Source organism: Schistocerca gregaria, chromosome 6 (genome assembly GCF_023897955.1).
Source record: "Schistocerca gregaria isolate iqSchGreg1 chromosome 6, iqSchGreg1.2, whole genome shotgun sequence".
In the NCBI taxonomy this organism is placed as follows: domain Eukaryota; kingdom Metazoa; phylum Arthropoda; class Insecta; order Orthoptera; family Acrididae; genus Schistocerca; species Schistocerca gregaria.
In genome coordinates, this window is record NC_064925.1 from 260,921,877 (window position 1) to 260,937,571 (window position 15,695).

General features: G+C 45.1%; 1 protein-coding gene across 50 annotated transcripts in view; it reads left to right on the forward strand.

Annotated features, from left to right (window-relative positions):
* LOC126279005 (microtubule-actin cross-linking factor 1) overlaps positions 1-15,695 on the forward strand; it is a 485,047-nt gene that overhangs the window by 107,506 nt on the left and 361,846 nt on the right. The window lies entirely within an intron of this gene.

Sequence of the window (15,695 nt, forward strand, 5' to 3'; positions counted from 1 at the left end):
TACCTGGCCATCTAAGTTCAAACAAAATCTCCCGGCATATGCGTGAAGTTAAGCCAAACTTCTCTCGAATACAAAAGAAAAGGAAGTTAGTTTTTAACACCCTACCGAGGACGAAGTCATTAGAGTCGCAGCACAAGCTAGCGTTAAAGAAGAATGGTAAGGAAATCGGCCATGTTCTTCCAAAGCAACTGTCGTAAGCGAGTTAAGATGTCCAAGAAAAACCTGAATCTGGATGGCCAGATGGGAATTTTGATCTGCTGTCCTCCCGAATAAGAGTCCAGTGTATTTAACATGGCACCACGTCGCTCGGCACATTGTGTTTAGCATTGGCCTGAAAACGATATTTGATAGGAGGATAGAATATGCGGCTCCTAGATGTGCAATGACCCGCAAACTGTGCAGACGAAAAAATAGACGGCAGTAATGTGCCGTCCACTGCCGAGCCAGCCGATTCCGTACAAGGGCCGTGCGCAAGTGCCAGGGCTTGCCGGGTGTTGAGCCACCAGTCTTAATGTACGAAGTGTCGCCCAGCAGGTGGGCGTGGCGAACGCCCTGCTGTTGCCGCATTCCAGCTGCCGCCTCTCAGGCTCCCGCGTGTTGACAGGTGGCGGCCGAAGGCGAGCGCGTGGGCCGGAGACTTGAACGCCTGGCTAAGCAGCCCGAGCGTCCCACGTTCCGCTTCTGCGTGGCAGGCGACTCCGAGCCCCCTGGCCGCTCCGACCTCAGACTGCTCGCCCACTAGCTCGCGTCTCTACCGACCCGTACCTCCACATTCACAGGGGTTCTCGTACGATAACTGTTCGCAGCTTACCCTGCTGGGATAGGGGAAGTCTAGACGAACAAATTAATGTAGGAGACACGTGATCCATGAAGCTTGAACACAACCTCAGACTGGCCTACGATAGCTACCTGAGATCCAACGCAGACACGTCGTTCGACATCACCTTTCTGCGCCACCTGCTTAGTCGGTCTTAGCCGTTTCGAGCTCACTTTTTTTTTTCTCGCTAAAATCCTCCGTGAACATTAAACACACTTTGTCCTTGCAATTACAAATCGTAAAATGACGTTCCTGTACATATTACAACAAATTTTGTGAATTTTAAAAGCATAAAAAATGTTCAAATGTGTGTGAATTCATGAGGGATCAAACACCTTAGGCCATCGGTCCCTAGACTTACACAGTGCTGAAAGTAACTTAAACTAATCCATGATAACAGGGCAACCACCCTATCGCCCCCCCCCCCCCTCCCCAGATTCAGTTACAGGTTTACGCAGTGGATAGGTCTTGAAAAACTGAACACAGATCAATCGAGAAAACGGGAAGAAGTTGTGTGGAACTATGAAAAAAATAAGCAAAATATACGAACTGAGTAGTCTATACGAAAATAGGCAACATCAAGGATAGTGTGAGCTCAGGAGCGCCGTGGTCCAGTGGTTAGCGTGAGCAGCTGCGAAACGAGAGGTCCTTGGTTCAAATCTTCCCTCGAGTGAAAAGTTTACTTTCCTTATTTTCGCATAGTTGTGATCTGTCCGTTCGTTCATTGACGTGTCTGTGTTTTGCGACCGCACCGCAAAACCTTGCGATTAATACACAAAAGGACATGCCTTTCCAATGGGAACCGAAAACATTTGATCGCAGGGTCATAGGTCAACCGATTCCTCCACAGGAAAACACGTCTGATATATTCTATAAGACACTGGTGACGCCATGTGCGTCACATGACAGGAATATGTTGTCGACCCACCTAACCTGTACACTTTGCGAATGGGTAAAAAGTTTGTTCTACCTTGCCCGATTTAGGTTTTCTTGTGAATGTGATAATCACTCCCAAAGAAGTGATGAAAACATAAGAGTTTGTCACATGAGCTGCAACAAATGAAAGCAACTGTCATAGTCGCAGAGTTTACCCTGTGCTCCGTCAAAACATATGTTTTTTAACATTTTCAACTTTTTCCATGTGTAGACCGTCAAATTCTGCATATGTCCAAGCAAATCTGGACATTTCCTGGAATTTTGGAGAGCGAAGTTGATTGTGTGTGAGCGCCTGAACTTTGATAATTGTCTGAAAATAAAAAAATAACTTTTCACTCGAGGGAAGACTTGAACCAAATACCTCTCGTTCCGCAGCTGCTCACACTAACCACGGGACCACAGCGCTCCTGACCTCACATTATCCTTGATGTTGCACATGGACTACTCAGTTTGTATATTTTGCTTATTTTTTTCATAGTTCCACACAACTTCTTCTTGTTTTCTCGAGTGATCTTTGTTCAGTTTTTCAAGGCCTATCCACTGTGCCAACTTATAACTAAGTGTGAGGGGGGTGCGATGGGGAGGTTCCCTTGTAAGAACACACCACACACACACACACACACACACACACACACACACACACACACACGCCCGAGGGAGGACTCGAACCTCTGGCGGGAGGGGTCGCGCCCAGCATAAAATTAACAATTAAATAGTTTTGTTTTTCTCGCCTTCTTGCCACACTACTGTGCTTGTTAAGGATAAACGTCAGATCCAAATGTAAACTTAATTAGCTTTTGCATAATGTTTACAAAAGTAAACAATAACTATGTGAAAAAATTCAAATAGTTCACCGAGTCAGTGGCGTTAGAGGGCGAGAAAATATTCAAAACCTCGGCCGGTGCAGCTTAGGTGACTTCTGTAGCCTAGTTTGAGGTTTCCCGGTGTGATAAACCGAACCTGTCTTATGTAAAACTGTTCGTATCGACTTCCTCTACATCAGATGGTATGTGATAACATTTATCGCTGACACCTGGTATCTTTATACGCAGCAAGACATCGTACGGTGCAAGGCGGAGGTTACTTTGTTCCACTGCTAGTCAATGACTTTCCAGTTCCACTCCGTAATGGAGCGAACAAACGCCGACAGTTTGTATACTAAGAGATCTGATTTCTCGTAGTTCTAAGTGCTTCTTCACGAAGCATCTCCGCAATACTCGTGTTGTAACAAGCCCAGTAGCACGCCTTGCAATTGCTTCGCTGTTTTCCGTTAATACGATCTGGCGGTAACCCTGCACGCTTCGGTAGAGTGGGTCGCACAACGAGTTCTGCACATGGCACCCGTTGCAGATGAACTACACTTCCTTCCAATAAACCGAAGTCTACCGTTCGCCTTTGGTGCAAGTGACCACACGCGATCGTTCCATTTCATGACGCTTTGCGAGGGTGCGCCTAGATATTTGATCGACGTGACTGTATCAAGCTATACACCACTGATACTGTATTCGTACACTACAGGTCTGTTCTTCCTGCGTATCGGAATTAACTTACATTTTGCCGCATTTACGGCAAGCTATTGTTCATCACACAAAATATAAATTCCATCCAAGTCATCCTGTACCGTCATGTGTAGATAATGAACTATGTGAGCCGTGTTGGCTCTTGATACTGGTTAACAATTACGTAATATACGTCTTCGGCCTCATCGGACACGTAATTTTTGAGGCACGTGTTTGTACTAGATACATTACGTGGTGCCTTGGTAGGCTTGGATTTTATTATTATTATTATTATTATTATTATTATTATTATTATTGTTGTTGTTTGTATCTTGTTCTTCCCCACCACCACATATCGCAACCACCACAATCGTCAGCAATATCGGTAACACAACACGTTTCATTGTTGCCAGTATCATTATCATAACACTATGTTGAAACCCATAACTCTGTATCACTCATTGGGATACTTTACATACCAAAGTGTTTTGTATTTTCTACAATATTCGGTTGTCAGTTATGACAAACGCCATTATTGAACAAACTGACAAATGACATTATTGAACGTTCCTGAGTGCGGCCTTCGTTTGTATGGAAGAAAAGGATCTGAAACAGAGTCACAAATTGGTTTTTAACATCCGTAAGCGGGACATGTGGCAAGTGGCACACTAGTTCGGGACCCGAGCGTGAGGGAAACAGATGTGTGCGTTAACGAGGTACTAAGGTGGAAGCTATTATTTTCTTATGCACTATGTTTGCGAGGTAATGTGTTCTCGTTCGAAGCGCAAAAAACACTGACTGCAACATGCCACTGTTTAATAGCATCTGGTAGCAATTGCACTCACGCCACGTACAGAAGTGAGAAATTCGCAACGGTTTCTAGCGTACAGGAGTGAGTTATTACGCTATTTCAGTTACTGAGGTATGAATGAGTCACACTTCTACACATATCTGCAAAGCGCTGTCATATGTCGTGGAGAATGGCGTGTTAACGAGCCCACGGTATCCTGAAAAGGAAACTGACTGCATTACTGTTTTCGGAACGCTAATGTTGCTTTCTTTTCGACTAAGATTATTTTTACATCTTCATTACTGTTGCTATCAGTGTTAAACTGTTCAGTGACTTCCTCGATATGACGTAGCTCTTTTCGGGCAGTATCATTCGAAAACTTAGACGCTACACAACTAGAGATTTCGCAATGTTTCGATTTAGTTCGGCGAACTTCAGAAGATCTGCATACTTTGGAGCTTTCCCGCCGCTTGTGCTATTTCGGGTAGTGACTACATTGATGCACGCTTGTGAGCTAGAAGTTACTCATTTCGCTCTTTGAGGAACATCATCTGATTGTAGTTTTGCTTAGATCAAGCCTTCAGACAGTTGTTTCACGCCTTATATTTCTGTTGCTTCCGTAGGCTGCTTAGAGGTCGAAGAGGACGACGAAACAAACTAATTACATGCTTCGTTCTTCACGTTTCCCTTAGCTCATGCACAAAGCGATGACTCTGCAGTTTTCCTATTTTCATAACAGACAATAAAACAAATGACTGGTGTTACCAAGAGACCTATTTGTATACTAAACATGGTACAGAAAAAAATTAGTTTATCGTCGCGTCGATAGAAAGGCCACTGTAAATTGAACTCTGTATGGATGGACGAGTGGGGGGGGGGGGGGGGGGGGTCGATGGAGAAAGCATCAGTCCTGGTATTTTTAAACGGGACCAGCCGGCCATTTGTCTGAATTAATAAAACGAATTACGAAGATAATAAGGGGTTTGAAGCCCGCCTCTTGCCGAATGAAGTAAAGCGCTTCGCTATGTTGCTCGTTAGAAAATATGACAAACATGGGTGAACACTGACTCATTAGAACTTGAACTGGGTCTAGTGTTAGTCTTTCTGCGAGTCCAACATTGAAATTCGAAGCTCTGTTATCCACTGACATCATTTTATTGCAAGAAATCTCACCATAAACAACACTTTTTGCCCTTACATCAAAAGATATTTTCATATTTCGTAAGCTCTAATACAGAACCCACAAAATACGGAACCTGAGCCATAGTAAACTATGTAGCACTGCGGCATCTGCTAGTTTGAACCTCTGGCTTAAATGCGCTCTTGCATCGCTTTGGTTCGTGTTTTCGCGTTGCCGAAATGCGACACGTTGTGGTCTGCTGGCACGTGTTGGCGACTAGTGGAGCGGCTCGATGGTGGAGGTGGCTCGTTAAGAGGTGGTTGTAAAAGTGAAGGATGGAGCGGAGCGCTAATGAATGCAGCTTCAGTAGGCGCAGGCGAGGCCGGCTCGCAGAAGGGCCGCCCGCCTCCCCGGTTGCCCGCTCGCCCGCCACGCCCCACGCCTGCAGCCCCGGCGTGGGCGGCGCCGCACAGCACAGCGCGGCCCACGCCGGGCCTTGGAGTACTACGCTGCGCCACGCCTTATGCGGCCGATTTGCAGGTGTCCGCTCCGCGTCACTACAGCCAGGGAAACGTCGGGCCCCCCACGGCGCGGTACATTGCATTGCCCTGTACTCCAAACGACGACACCGACGCCTTGCATGGGTTAACGTGCGGGACAGAGAACTTCAAATAATGTGTTCCGTGAATTACCCCCCCCCCACACACACACACAAACATCCATGCCCGAGGCAGGATTCGAACCTGCGGCCGTAGCAGTCGCACGGTTCCGGACTGCGCGTCTAGAACCGCGAGACCACCGCGGCCGGCCACACACACACACACACACACACACACACACACACACACACACACACACACTCTGCAAGCCACCATACGGTGCATGGCGGTCGGTACCTCGTACCACTGTTGGTCATTCCCTTTCCGGTTCCACTCGCAAATGGAAACGACTGTCTGTATGCTTCCACTCGAGCCCAAATTTTTCTGTCTTTGCGGTTCTCACTTGAGACGTATGCCGGTGGCAGTAGGATCGTTCTGGAGGGTGCCAAAAATGTTGCTTCTCTGAAATAGTCTTTCAAGAAAAGAACGTCTACTTCCCCCCAAGGATGTCCATTTGAGTTCGCGGAGTATTACTTCAATCCGGCCTAGTGGTGATTCCAAACACTCGACTGGCACTCAAGCATGAGACGCTTAGTTGTTCTGCACTGAGGCGACTAGTGTCCCGGGCCAGCAGTGTGCACATACACGGATGGCAGTAGCATCGCGTACGCAAGGTATAAAAGAACGCCGGCTCGGTAGCTCTCCGTGTTCGCTGGTTGGCCTCTGAAATAAAAAAAAAAACTGAGTGAAAGGATCAATAACGAACTTGAACGGATGTCATGTGACGTCCGCAACGACCAAGCACAATGATCAACAACGAACAAAATGCAAAAACAAGGTGGATAGAGCTTCTGCCATCCAAGCAGGATGTCCTGGGCTCTAGTCTCGGTCGGGGTACACATTTAAACTAAAAGCCTGCCGGTATGGGTGAGCGGTTGTAGGCGCTTCAGTCTGGAACCGCGCGACCGCTACGGTCGCAGGTTCGAATCCTGCCTCGGGCATGGATGTGTGTGATGTCCTTAGGTTAGTTAGGTTTAATTAGTTCTAAGTTCTAGGCGACTGATGACCTCAGATGTTAAGTCTCATAGTGCTCAGAGCCATTTGAACCATTTTATAAAAGAACAGTGCATTGGAGGAGCTGTCATTTAAATTCAGGAGATTCATGGGAAAAGGTTTCTGACCTGGCCTGATTGTGGCCTTGCGACGGTAGTTGGAGCTTGATGCACTTAGGAAATCGTCAGGGAATTCAGTATTCCGAAATCCACAGCGTCAAGAGAGTGCTGAGAATACCAAATTTCAGGCAGTACCTCCCCACCACGGACAACGCAATGGCCGACGGCCTTCACCTAACGACCTACAGCAGCGGCGTTTGCGTAAGGTTGTCAGTTCTCACAGACAACCAACACTGCGTGAAATAACCGCAGCAATCAATGTGGGACGTACGACTAGTGTATCCGTTAGGACAGGGCGGTAAAATCGGCGTTAACCGGCTGTAGCAGCCGGCGACCTACTCGAGTGCCTTTGCTAACTGCACGACGTTGCCTGCAGCGCGTCTCCTGGGCTCGTGACCTTATCGATTGGATACTAAACGACTGAAAACCGTGGCCTGGCCAGGTGGGTCTCGATTTCAGTTGGTAAGAGCTGATGGTGGGGTTAGAGTGTGGCGCAGACCCCACGAAACTATCGGCCCGAGTAGTCAGCAAATCACTGTGCAAGCTGGTGGTGGTTGCATTATGGTTGGGATGTCTTCACATAGAATGGAATGGGTCCTTTGCCCTATCTGAACTGATCACTGACTGGAACTGGTTGTGTTCGGCTACTTCGAGACCATTTGCAGCCAATCTTGTTTGTTCTCGGGTTGGGGATTCTGTGTCCAGGTACTGGGGGTTTGTGTTTCCTTCATCATTTCATCATCATCATTCGTGACAGTGGCTAAATTTGACTGAGTAAAAAAATTGGACTATTTGAAAAATTGAGAATTCTATGGGCGCTGATGACCACACAGTGGAACGCCCAACAAAACCAATCATCATCATCATGTTTGTTCTCAAACAACGATGGAATTTATCTGGATGACACTGCGCCATGTCAGAACATTTCGGACAGTTCGAGCTGATGATATACTAGTATGGTTTCTTGAACAACTTCACGGCCACTGCTACTGCCAACCTTCTCGTATCCGAGGTAGTGTGTCTCGAGTGACAGCGACGTCGATGAGCTGTTAAACCCTTTACTTCGTCTCTGGTCTCTACAATCCGAATTACTGTAGTGCCCTTTGCTTTCTCTGGTCTTCGAAGATCCCAGCCAGTTACAGCGAGACCTACCGTATAGTGTGGGCGCGGAGCCACGGAGCATATTGGCGTTTTTGACAACAACGAATCATTTCCGTTGCTGAATGAAGCGGTGTAACGTACAGAAAAAATCGCTGGGGTGGCTCTGGTCTTTAGCTCTGTTGTCAGACAGTTACCTATTGAACCACGGAGACACCCAAATAATAAAACATATCCTGCAGGTGAAGCGGCTGCTGGTGTGATACTTGTATTGTGATTGATTTTATTTCGACATAATTCCAGTGGAGATGGAACCAGTTAAGCCAAGGGTTATATCGGTTAACGCAGAATCGCAGACACAGATTGCATGATTCTTTTTAACGTCTTTCAGAGTCTGCTAGAGATAAAAGTAATATTAAGTTGAAAAATGAAAACTGTTTCGAACACCGGATCCAAGAATGTAAGCTTTCCTCTAAAATGGCTAGGGTTTTTCGAAATTAGTATTACCTTATTAGGATGAGGAAGATGATGGTGGTGATGATATCCGGGATCGGGGAATATTCAGCATTCAATATTCCGAAAAAAGAATTTAGGTCGCTGTCTACCCACAGTGTCCTCCGCTCCACCCTCGCTCACAAATTTCGTGACTGGAACTGTCTGGGAAGCTCATGCGTCCTCTAGTTCAGAGGTCGTTTTTCCTGTTTCTGTTTACTGAAAATGGCAGAACGGCCATGTGGAGCAGGAGGCGTCGCGTAATGGCTAGCTTGTCGGCACGGGAAGTGCGTCGTTAGGCCGACTAATTAAAAGGCCATCGCTCCGACGAAAAAGCTTGTGCCGGTAGACAACAAAGGCAGCCGTGTGAACACAAGCGACTAAGTCCTAACGACCACGAACAAAAGCGACTGCGGCGAGGACAGCATTGCATCTGCTCGTAGTGTGGCGCGAGTACAAGTCGCCACACGTGTACTGCGTCAAACACGTCTTCCCTTTTGTCTTCTCTCATGCATCTAGTTGAACGATATCACACATTTCTCTCTCTTCGTTACATAACTGTCTCAGGACATTCACTGTAGCACTTTTTCACTAATGTGGTAACATATTTCAATAGGATCACAGAGGTTCTTTTTATTTATGAAGCGCTGATGATTGTTTCCTAAGAGAACCGAAACCGCTCATAAATAAAAAGATTGTTTGTAATCCAGTAACTGAAAAAAACTAATATATATTATGAGGATCGTGGATTCTAAGACATTATATCGAGGCTTAAAAACATTTTTTCGGATACTGCCTTTTTTCTGCGATGTTGCTCTCTTCTTCGTTTGAGTAACAAATCTTTAATTCAGTAGACCATGCATCAGCTTTAAAGATTTGGCGTATTTGGTGGTGTTTGGCGTATTGAGTTCTTTCTACATCACTCCCCTAAACGGTATAGTTACAAACAATGTTAGTTACCGCACGCTCTTTATACTATTAAAGATGTGCTCAAGCTGGAGGATGATTACAATGCCACAGGGTTTTACGAAGCTTGGAGCTATTGTATATGATATAGGTCCTCCTAACTTCGGTTTGACAAAATGGTTCAAATGGCTCTGAACATTATGGGACTTAACTTTTGAGGTCATCAGTCCCCTGAACTTATAACTACTTAAACCAAACTAACCTAAGGACATCACACACATCCATGCCGCCCGCAGCGGTCGCGCGGTTCCAGACTGAAGCGCCTAGAACCGCTCGGCCACACGACCGGCGCGGCTTGACAAATGACTTAACAGCTACAGAAGTGATCTACAGCTTATCTTGGAGTCTGAGCTCAAACAAAGGTCAGCTTTAGTTTTGTTAAAATACTGTAGCCGAAGAAGCAAAGCATTGCCTCTGTATACTTACTTTTTTTCTATCTCTTACCACCGTTTCGTTAGTAGTGTTTGGTGCCTATGACTTCCAGTACGTTAGTTTTAGTTCTCGCTTCCCACGCCCAGGTTCCCGGGTTCGAATCCCGGCGTAGTCAGGGATTTTCTCTGCCTCGTGATGACTGGGTGTTGTGTGCTGTCCTTAGGTTAGTTAGGTTTAAGTAGTTCTAAGTTCTAGTGGACTGATGACCATAGATTTTAAGTCCCATAGTGCTCAGAGCCATTTGAACGTTGGTTTTACCTTCTTTTTTTTTACCAGTTACTCCAGCCCAAATACATTTATTGGAAGTTGTATATCCATTAATTTTTATACCCCTTCCTCACTTAATTTCCTTGTTACACGAAGTCTGACCGGTCTTATTGGCGTTCATATATCCATTGTTAGTAGTGCTTCTTGTGTTTGTCTTCTTATTTGAATCGTTTTTAAATAAAACCTTTGCGACACCGCTGCAAAGCATGGCCGTATACAGCCTTGAGATACTGTAGCTGAAGACAAGACACCGAGAACGTGGCCCAGTGATTGAAGTTTGTAGGAACCGTTTTGGCGTAAAATTTGCTTCAAATGACGAACAGACCCCGCTTGTGCAGGTGGCTTCATTAGGTCAGGAAGAGGTAACCTCATACTTTGAACAAGAAAAGGACCGATTCTTTTCCCCATACTAATTCAACTGAACTGAAACATCATCAATACCTGATGGACGTGTCTAGCGTGTACGATACCCAGTTAATATCACATCGCCGCACTTCAGAATCAGATAAGCTATAGAACCCTAAGTCAGTTACTTAGTGAGCATATATGATCATTGCAGTCTGTCTCATTGAAGACTTAACGAGGAGCGTTGCCTAACATATGCGATACAGAAGATGGTAACCACACGATAAACAGCCTTTATGTCTGCTGTATGAGATCTAGCTTTTGTTAAAAAGGCGGTAGATTCATTCAAGATGTGGAAAGTAAAACACAGAGGAATTAACAGACATTGGCTGCGAGTGGGCATTGGCTTAAATCAATGAAGAAAGTCTAAAATTTGCGGCGGTCCGGGATTCGAATCGGAGTCTCTTCCTTACTAGGCAGTTGATCTGACCACTAAGCCATCCGAACACATTGATCATCGCAACTGCACGGACTACGCTATAGCACGCCTCCTGCCAGACCCAAATTCTCCACTTATCCACACTCTGCGGATATAGTGTCCCTTGCCCATTATCCTCATTGCTCGCGGCATTTTCCTAACTCCTGTAAGAGTTCGAGCCTGATGTGCATCCGTACTGAAGAGATCATTGGGCGTCCTTTCCTTAATTGTACATATCTGTGGTGTCTGTTCTTTCGGACAATTCCGTGCAGTTGCGATGACGGCTATGTCCGGGTGGCTTAGTGTCCAGAGCTTCTGCCTAGTAAGAAAAAGATCCGGATTCGACTCGGCTTCGGCACAAATTTGAAACTTCCTCCATTGATTTAAAAAATTCCAGCTGGCAGCCAATGTCAGTAATTCCTTCTTTTTGCATTTATAGTTACTTTGAAGCGATTGTCTCGTGAGGAAAAAAAGTGTGGCTCTAAATGAAGCCTACGTCTCGAAACAGTTAGCACATTACTCGAAGTTATTGCTATCGGAATTAGTCTCGTCTCCTCGTAAAGAATTGCATCCCCGGCTGTTACTGCAGACAAAAAATGGTTTGAATGTTTTCAGACGAGGGAAGAGAAATTAGTCCTTAACGTCTCGTTCATACTCGTGATCATAAGAGACAGCACAGGATTGGGAAGGAAATCGGTCATGCCCTTTTCAAAGAAACCATCCCGGCATTGCCCTTTAGTGATTAAATGAAAACTCAATTTTGATATCTGAGCGTGGATTTGAACCGCCTTTTTTTTTTTTTAGCAAGAGAGAGTAACTTTCCAAGTTACTTTAACGTCAGGTAAATGAAACTTATATTTCTGCGTTTTAGTGTTGTAGTGGTGGTGCACATTGGCAGACTGGTGATGCGTCCTGGGAAGGCCAGACGGTGGCGCCGTAGTTCTGTTTAACTTTCTAGATGGATCACAGAGCGCGCGCGTGCTGATTTTATATTGCCATGATGTAGTCGCTCCTTGCGAATGGAGACTGCGTATGGGTGCAGCGAGCGTGAAATAGCTTAGGAGTTCTTGCAATGTCACTACTGTGAGGGCAGTGGGTAACTACGTGGATTCATTCTGCTGAGGACACTGGAACGCAGGTTTACAGCAAAGACAGGGTACTTGTGATGTTGTTACGTTCTGAGCTCTCTCTCACTTGTATGTAAAGCTTAGCTTGGTCGATATGTAGATGGATTCGTGGGAGAACAATTTATATTGCTCGTTAACCTTCTGAGCATTTAAGTCTGATTTTAATTGATTGCAAAAGTATGTCATCTGATGGCAAGTAATGAATGAAACTAGCAGTATGTTGGATTATTGAGAAAGACTTCCTTTACTTATGAATTTATACCATTCATCATTTGCAGGATGCCACTACCTATTCGTTTTCAAAAAATGGTTCAAATGGCTCTGAGCACTATAGGACTTAACATCTTGGGTCATCAGTCCCCTAGAACTTAGAACTACTTAAACTTAACTAACCTAAGGACATCACACAACACCCAGCCATCACGAGGCAGAGAAAATCCCTGACCCGCCGGGATATTCGTTTTCATCATGCACGAGACTCCTTCGTATTAATACGTCGTAGTCCCACATTTTTTATATTTTAATTTTTGAGGTAATTTTGTTCATGCGCAGATTTTGCTTCAGTATTCGGAGAAACTACGTGACACTTTACACATTTACTATTTATTTCGAGGAATTGCTCCGACAATCAGCATTCGCTCCATGTAAACACTCTGCTTAAAGGGTTTGAGTCGTGATTGGATTGTCAGGTTGCTACGTGATTTTTAAAGTTATTATTTGAATGATTGTAAAGCTACAGGTACAGGTTAAGTCTTACAAAAAGTAAAAAAAAAAAGGAGCAACTAGCTAGCAGGCGATTTGAAGTCTAAAATAATTTTCCACGCGCGGTTCACTCGGAACTTTCTTGCGATCTAAGTATGTGTTGTGAAACAAGTTTCAGACGTCTTAAATAGTATCGATAAAATTTTTCAACATAATTTTGTGAATGATCTACTCCTTGTTAAAGAGGTCATTGCCATCCATTAAGAAATTATTAAAAAGAAACGCAGTTGCTCCAGTCTGTATGCCGTACGAGTTGTGGATAACCCTTGGCTCCTTGTAGCTTGTCTCTGCTACCTTCAGAGTTCCAAAGAGTTTTTGCTGTAAACATCGTCAAAAGTATTATCTAAATCTACAGATACTGTAAAAGCAACGATAAGAGTTGAAGTATGTGAAAGAGCGGAGGTAGTTAAGAAGGGAATGAGATAGTTTTCTAATCTATCACCGATGTTTTTCACTCCGTAAGCAGTAAAGGCAACCACTGAGAAATTTGGCAAGGAAACTAAGGTTCAGGGAGAAGGCTTTGAGTTTTGCCGTTGGCAGTAATTGTCAGAGACAGTGAAGAAGTCGAAGAGCAGTTGAATGAAGTGTTTAAAAAAAAGATGCATACCAACAAAGTAAAACAAGGGTGATGGAATGTAATCAAAATAAACCATATGATATCGCGGCAGTTGAATTACGAAATAGACAGTAATAGTAGTATATGAGTTCTGCTATTTGGCAGTAACCTAACAGACGATGGCATAAGTAGAGAGGATGTAAAATGCAGACTGGCAGTAGCAAAAAATCTGTTTCTGAAGAAATTTATCAACATCTAGTATAAATTCAAAGGGTAGGAAGATTTGTCTAGAGTGTAGTCTTGTACGGAAGTTACACGTGGTCACTAAACAGCTGTGTATAATAAAGAACAGCAGATTTGTAAAGATGATATGGGTAGATCGAGGGACTATTGGAGAGGTGCTGAGTTGAACTGGGGCGAAAAGAAATTCACTTTATTTAAAAAAAATCACTTGGTATGACATACGCTGAGCCACCAAGAAATCGCCAATTTCGTAATAGAAGAAAGTGTGGAGGGTGATCCTGCGGAGATGAAGAGGCATGCACGGGATATGTTAACGTGGAGAGCGGCATCAAACTAGTACTAGGGCTGAGAACAACAATCGTACGGAGAAGCTTACTTCATTGTGCTGACGAAATGGTTGGAGCAGATTTAGATACCGTTGGACCAAGGCAGATGATGATCGGAAAATTGATATTTGATCGCGCTGGCAAAACCAATTCGTGCCTATCGTAAAACTCGACAGCGAAAATCGGTTTCCGGGAATGGATTTTCACCTCCCGAAAGTTGTTGCGTATTGATTGCGGCAGGTGAGGCAATATAGAGATGGCCGGGACGCGGCTCCGCAGATTGCCGTCCTTGCCGGAGGAATGCGGCCGCTCCCCGTTGCCTTACGTGCCTCCTCGCCATCGTCCCTCTCCTCTCCTCTCCTCTCCTCTCTCCTACGACTGCTTTGCCTCCTCGCGGAGCCCGTGCCCCAGACTGGATGCCGAAGCCGGCGCCGGCTCAAGCACGCGCTGGTTGGGCAACGCCGCATCGCAGCCACGACGCCGCAGGGCCATCTCAATGGGCAGAAAGGCATTCCGCAGACCTCTGCCAGCGACTCCGATACACGGCCAGTGAGCGACCGCGTTAACCGCGTTACCGCTAGCAAAAAAAGCTCCATTTCTGGCGGCATCGACGAAATTGCTGCAGGGACTGGCAGCTTGTCCCGAACGTAAAGCGAAGATATTCATTACTGTTAGGTTACACTATTGGAAGCAATCGCATCGAGTTGTAGAAAATGGAATGTCCACATGCCTTCTAAAATGGAATATCCACATAAAACTAATTTTAGAAAAAACGGAACTCAGACTGAGATTCGTTGGAAGAATCTGACGGAGTTCATCGAAAAAGTTCAGAAAAAGGCAGCTCGTTTTGTATTATCGCGAAATATGGAAGAGAGCGTCTCAGAAATAATACAGGATTTGGACTGGACATCATTAAAAGATAGGTGTTTTCCGTTGCGACGGAATCTTCTCACGAAATTCCAATCACCAACTTTCTCCTCCGAATGCAAAAATATTTTGTTGACATCAACCTACCTACATAGGGAGAAACAATCACCACGACAAATTAAGGGAAATCAGACCTCTTACGGAAAGATATAGGTGTTCATTCTTTCCGCGCGCTATACGAGATTGGAATAATAGAGAATTGTGAAGGTGGTTCGATGAACCCTCTGCCAGGTACTTAAATGTGATTTGCAGAGCATCCATGTAGATGTAGATATAGATGTAGATCTTATGAAGATATAATTCATCTTAAAAGAAGTGCTTTTCAAGACACTTACTCGATCAGTGCTTGAGTATTGCTCATTAGTCTGGGACTGTCAATAGAAGGGAGAGGGAGAAGATCCAACGAGGCGTGGCGCGTTTTGACACGGATCGTTTAGTTGGTGCGAGAGCGTTACGGCGATGCTCAACAAATTCTACTGCCAGTCTCTACAAGGGAGGCGTTGTGTGTCAGGGACAGCTTCGTTGTTGAAATTCCGGGACCTTACGCTCGGAGAGGGGTCGGGCAAGATATTTCCCCCTCTTACATATCTGTCGAAATGACAACAATGGAAAAAAAGAGAAAGTAATGCTCATTCGGAAGTTCATTGACAGCCGTTCTTCCTGCACACTAGTTGATAATGGAACAGGGAACAGGCTGAATAATCAAGGTACCACAAGCACAACGAGGTGTTTAGAATCGTTCT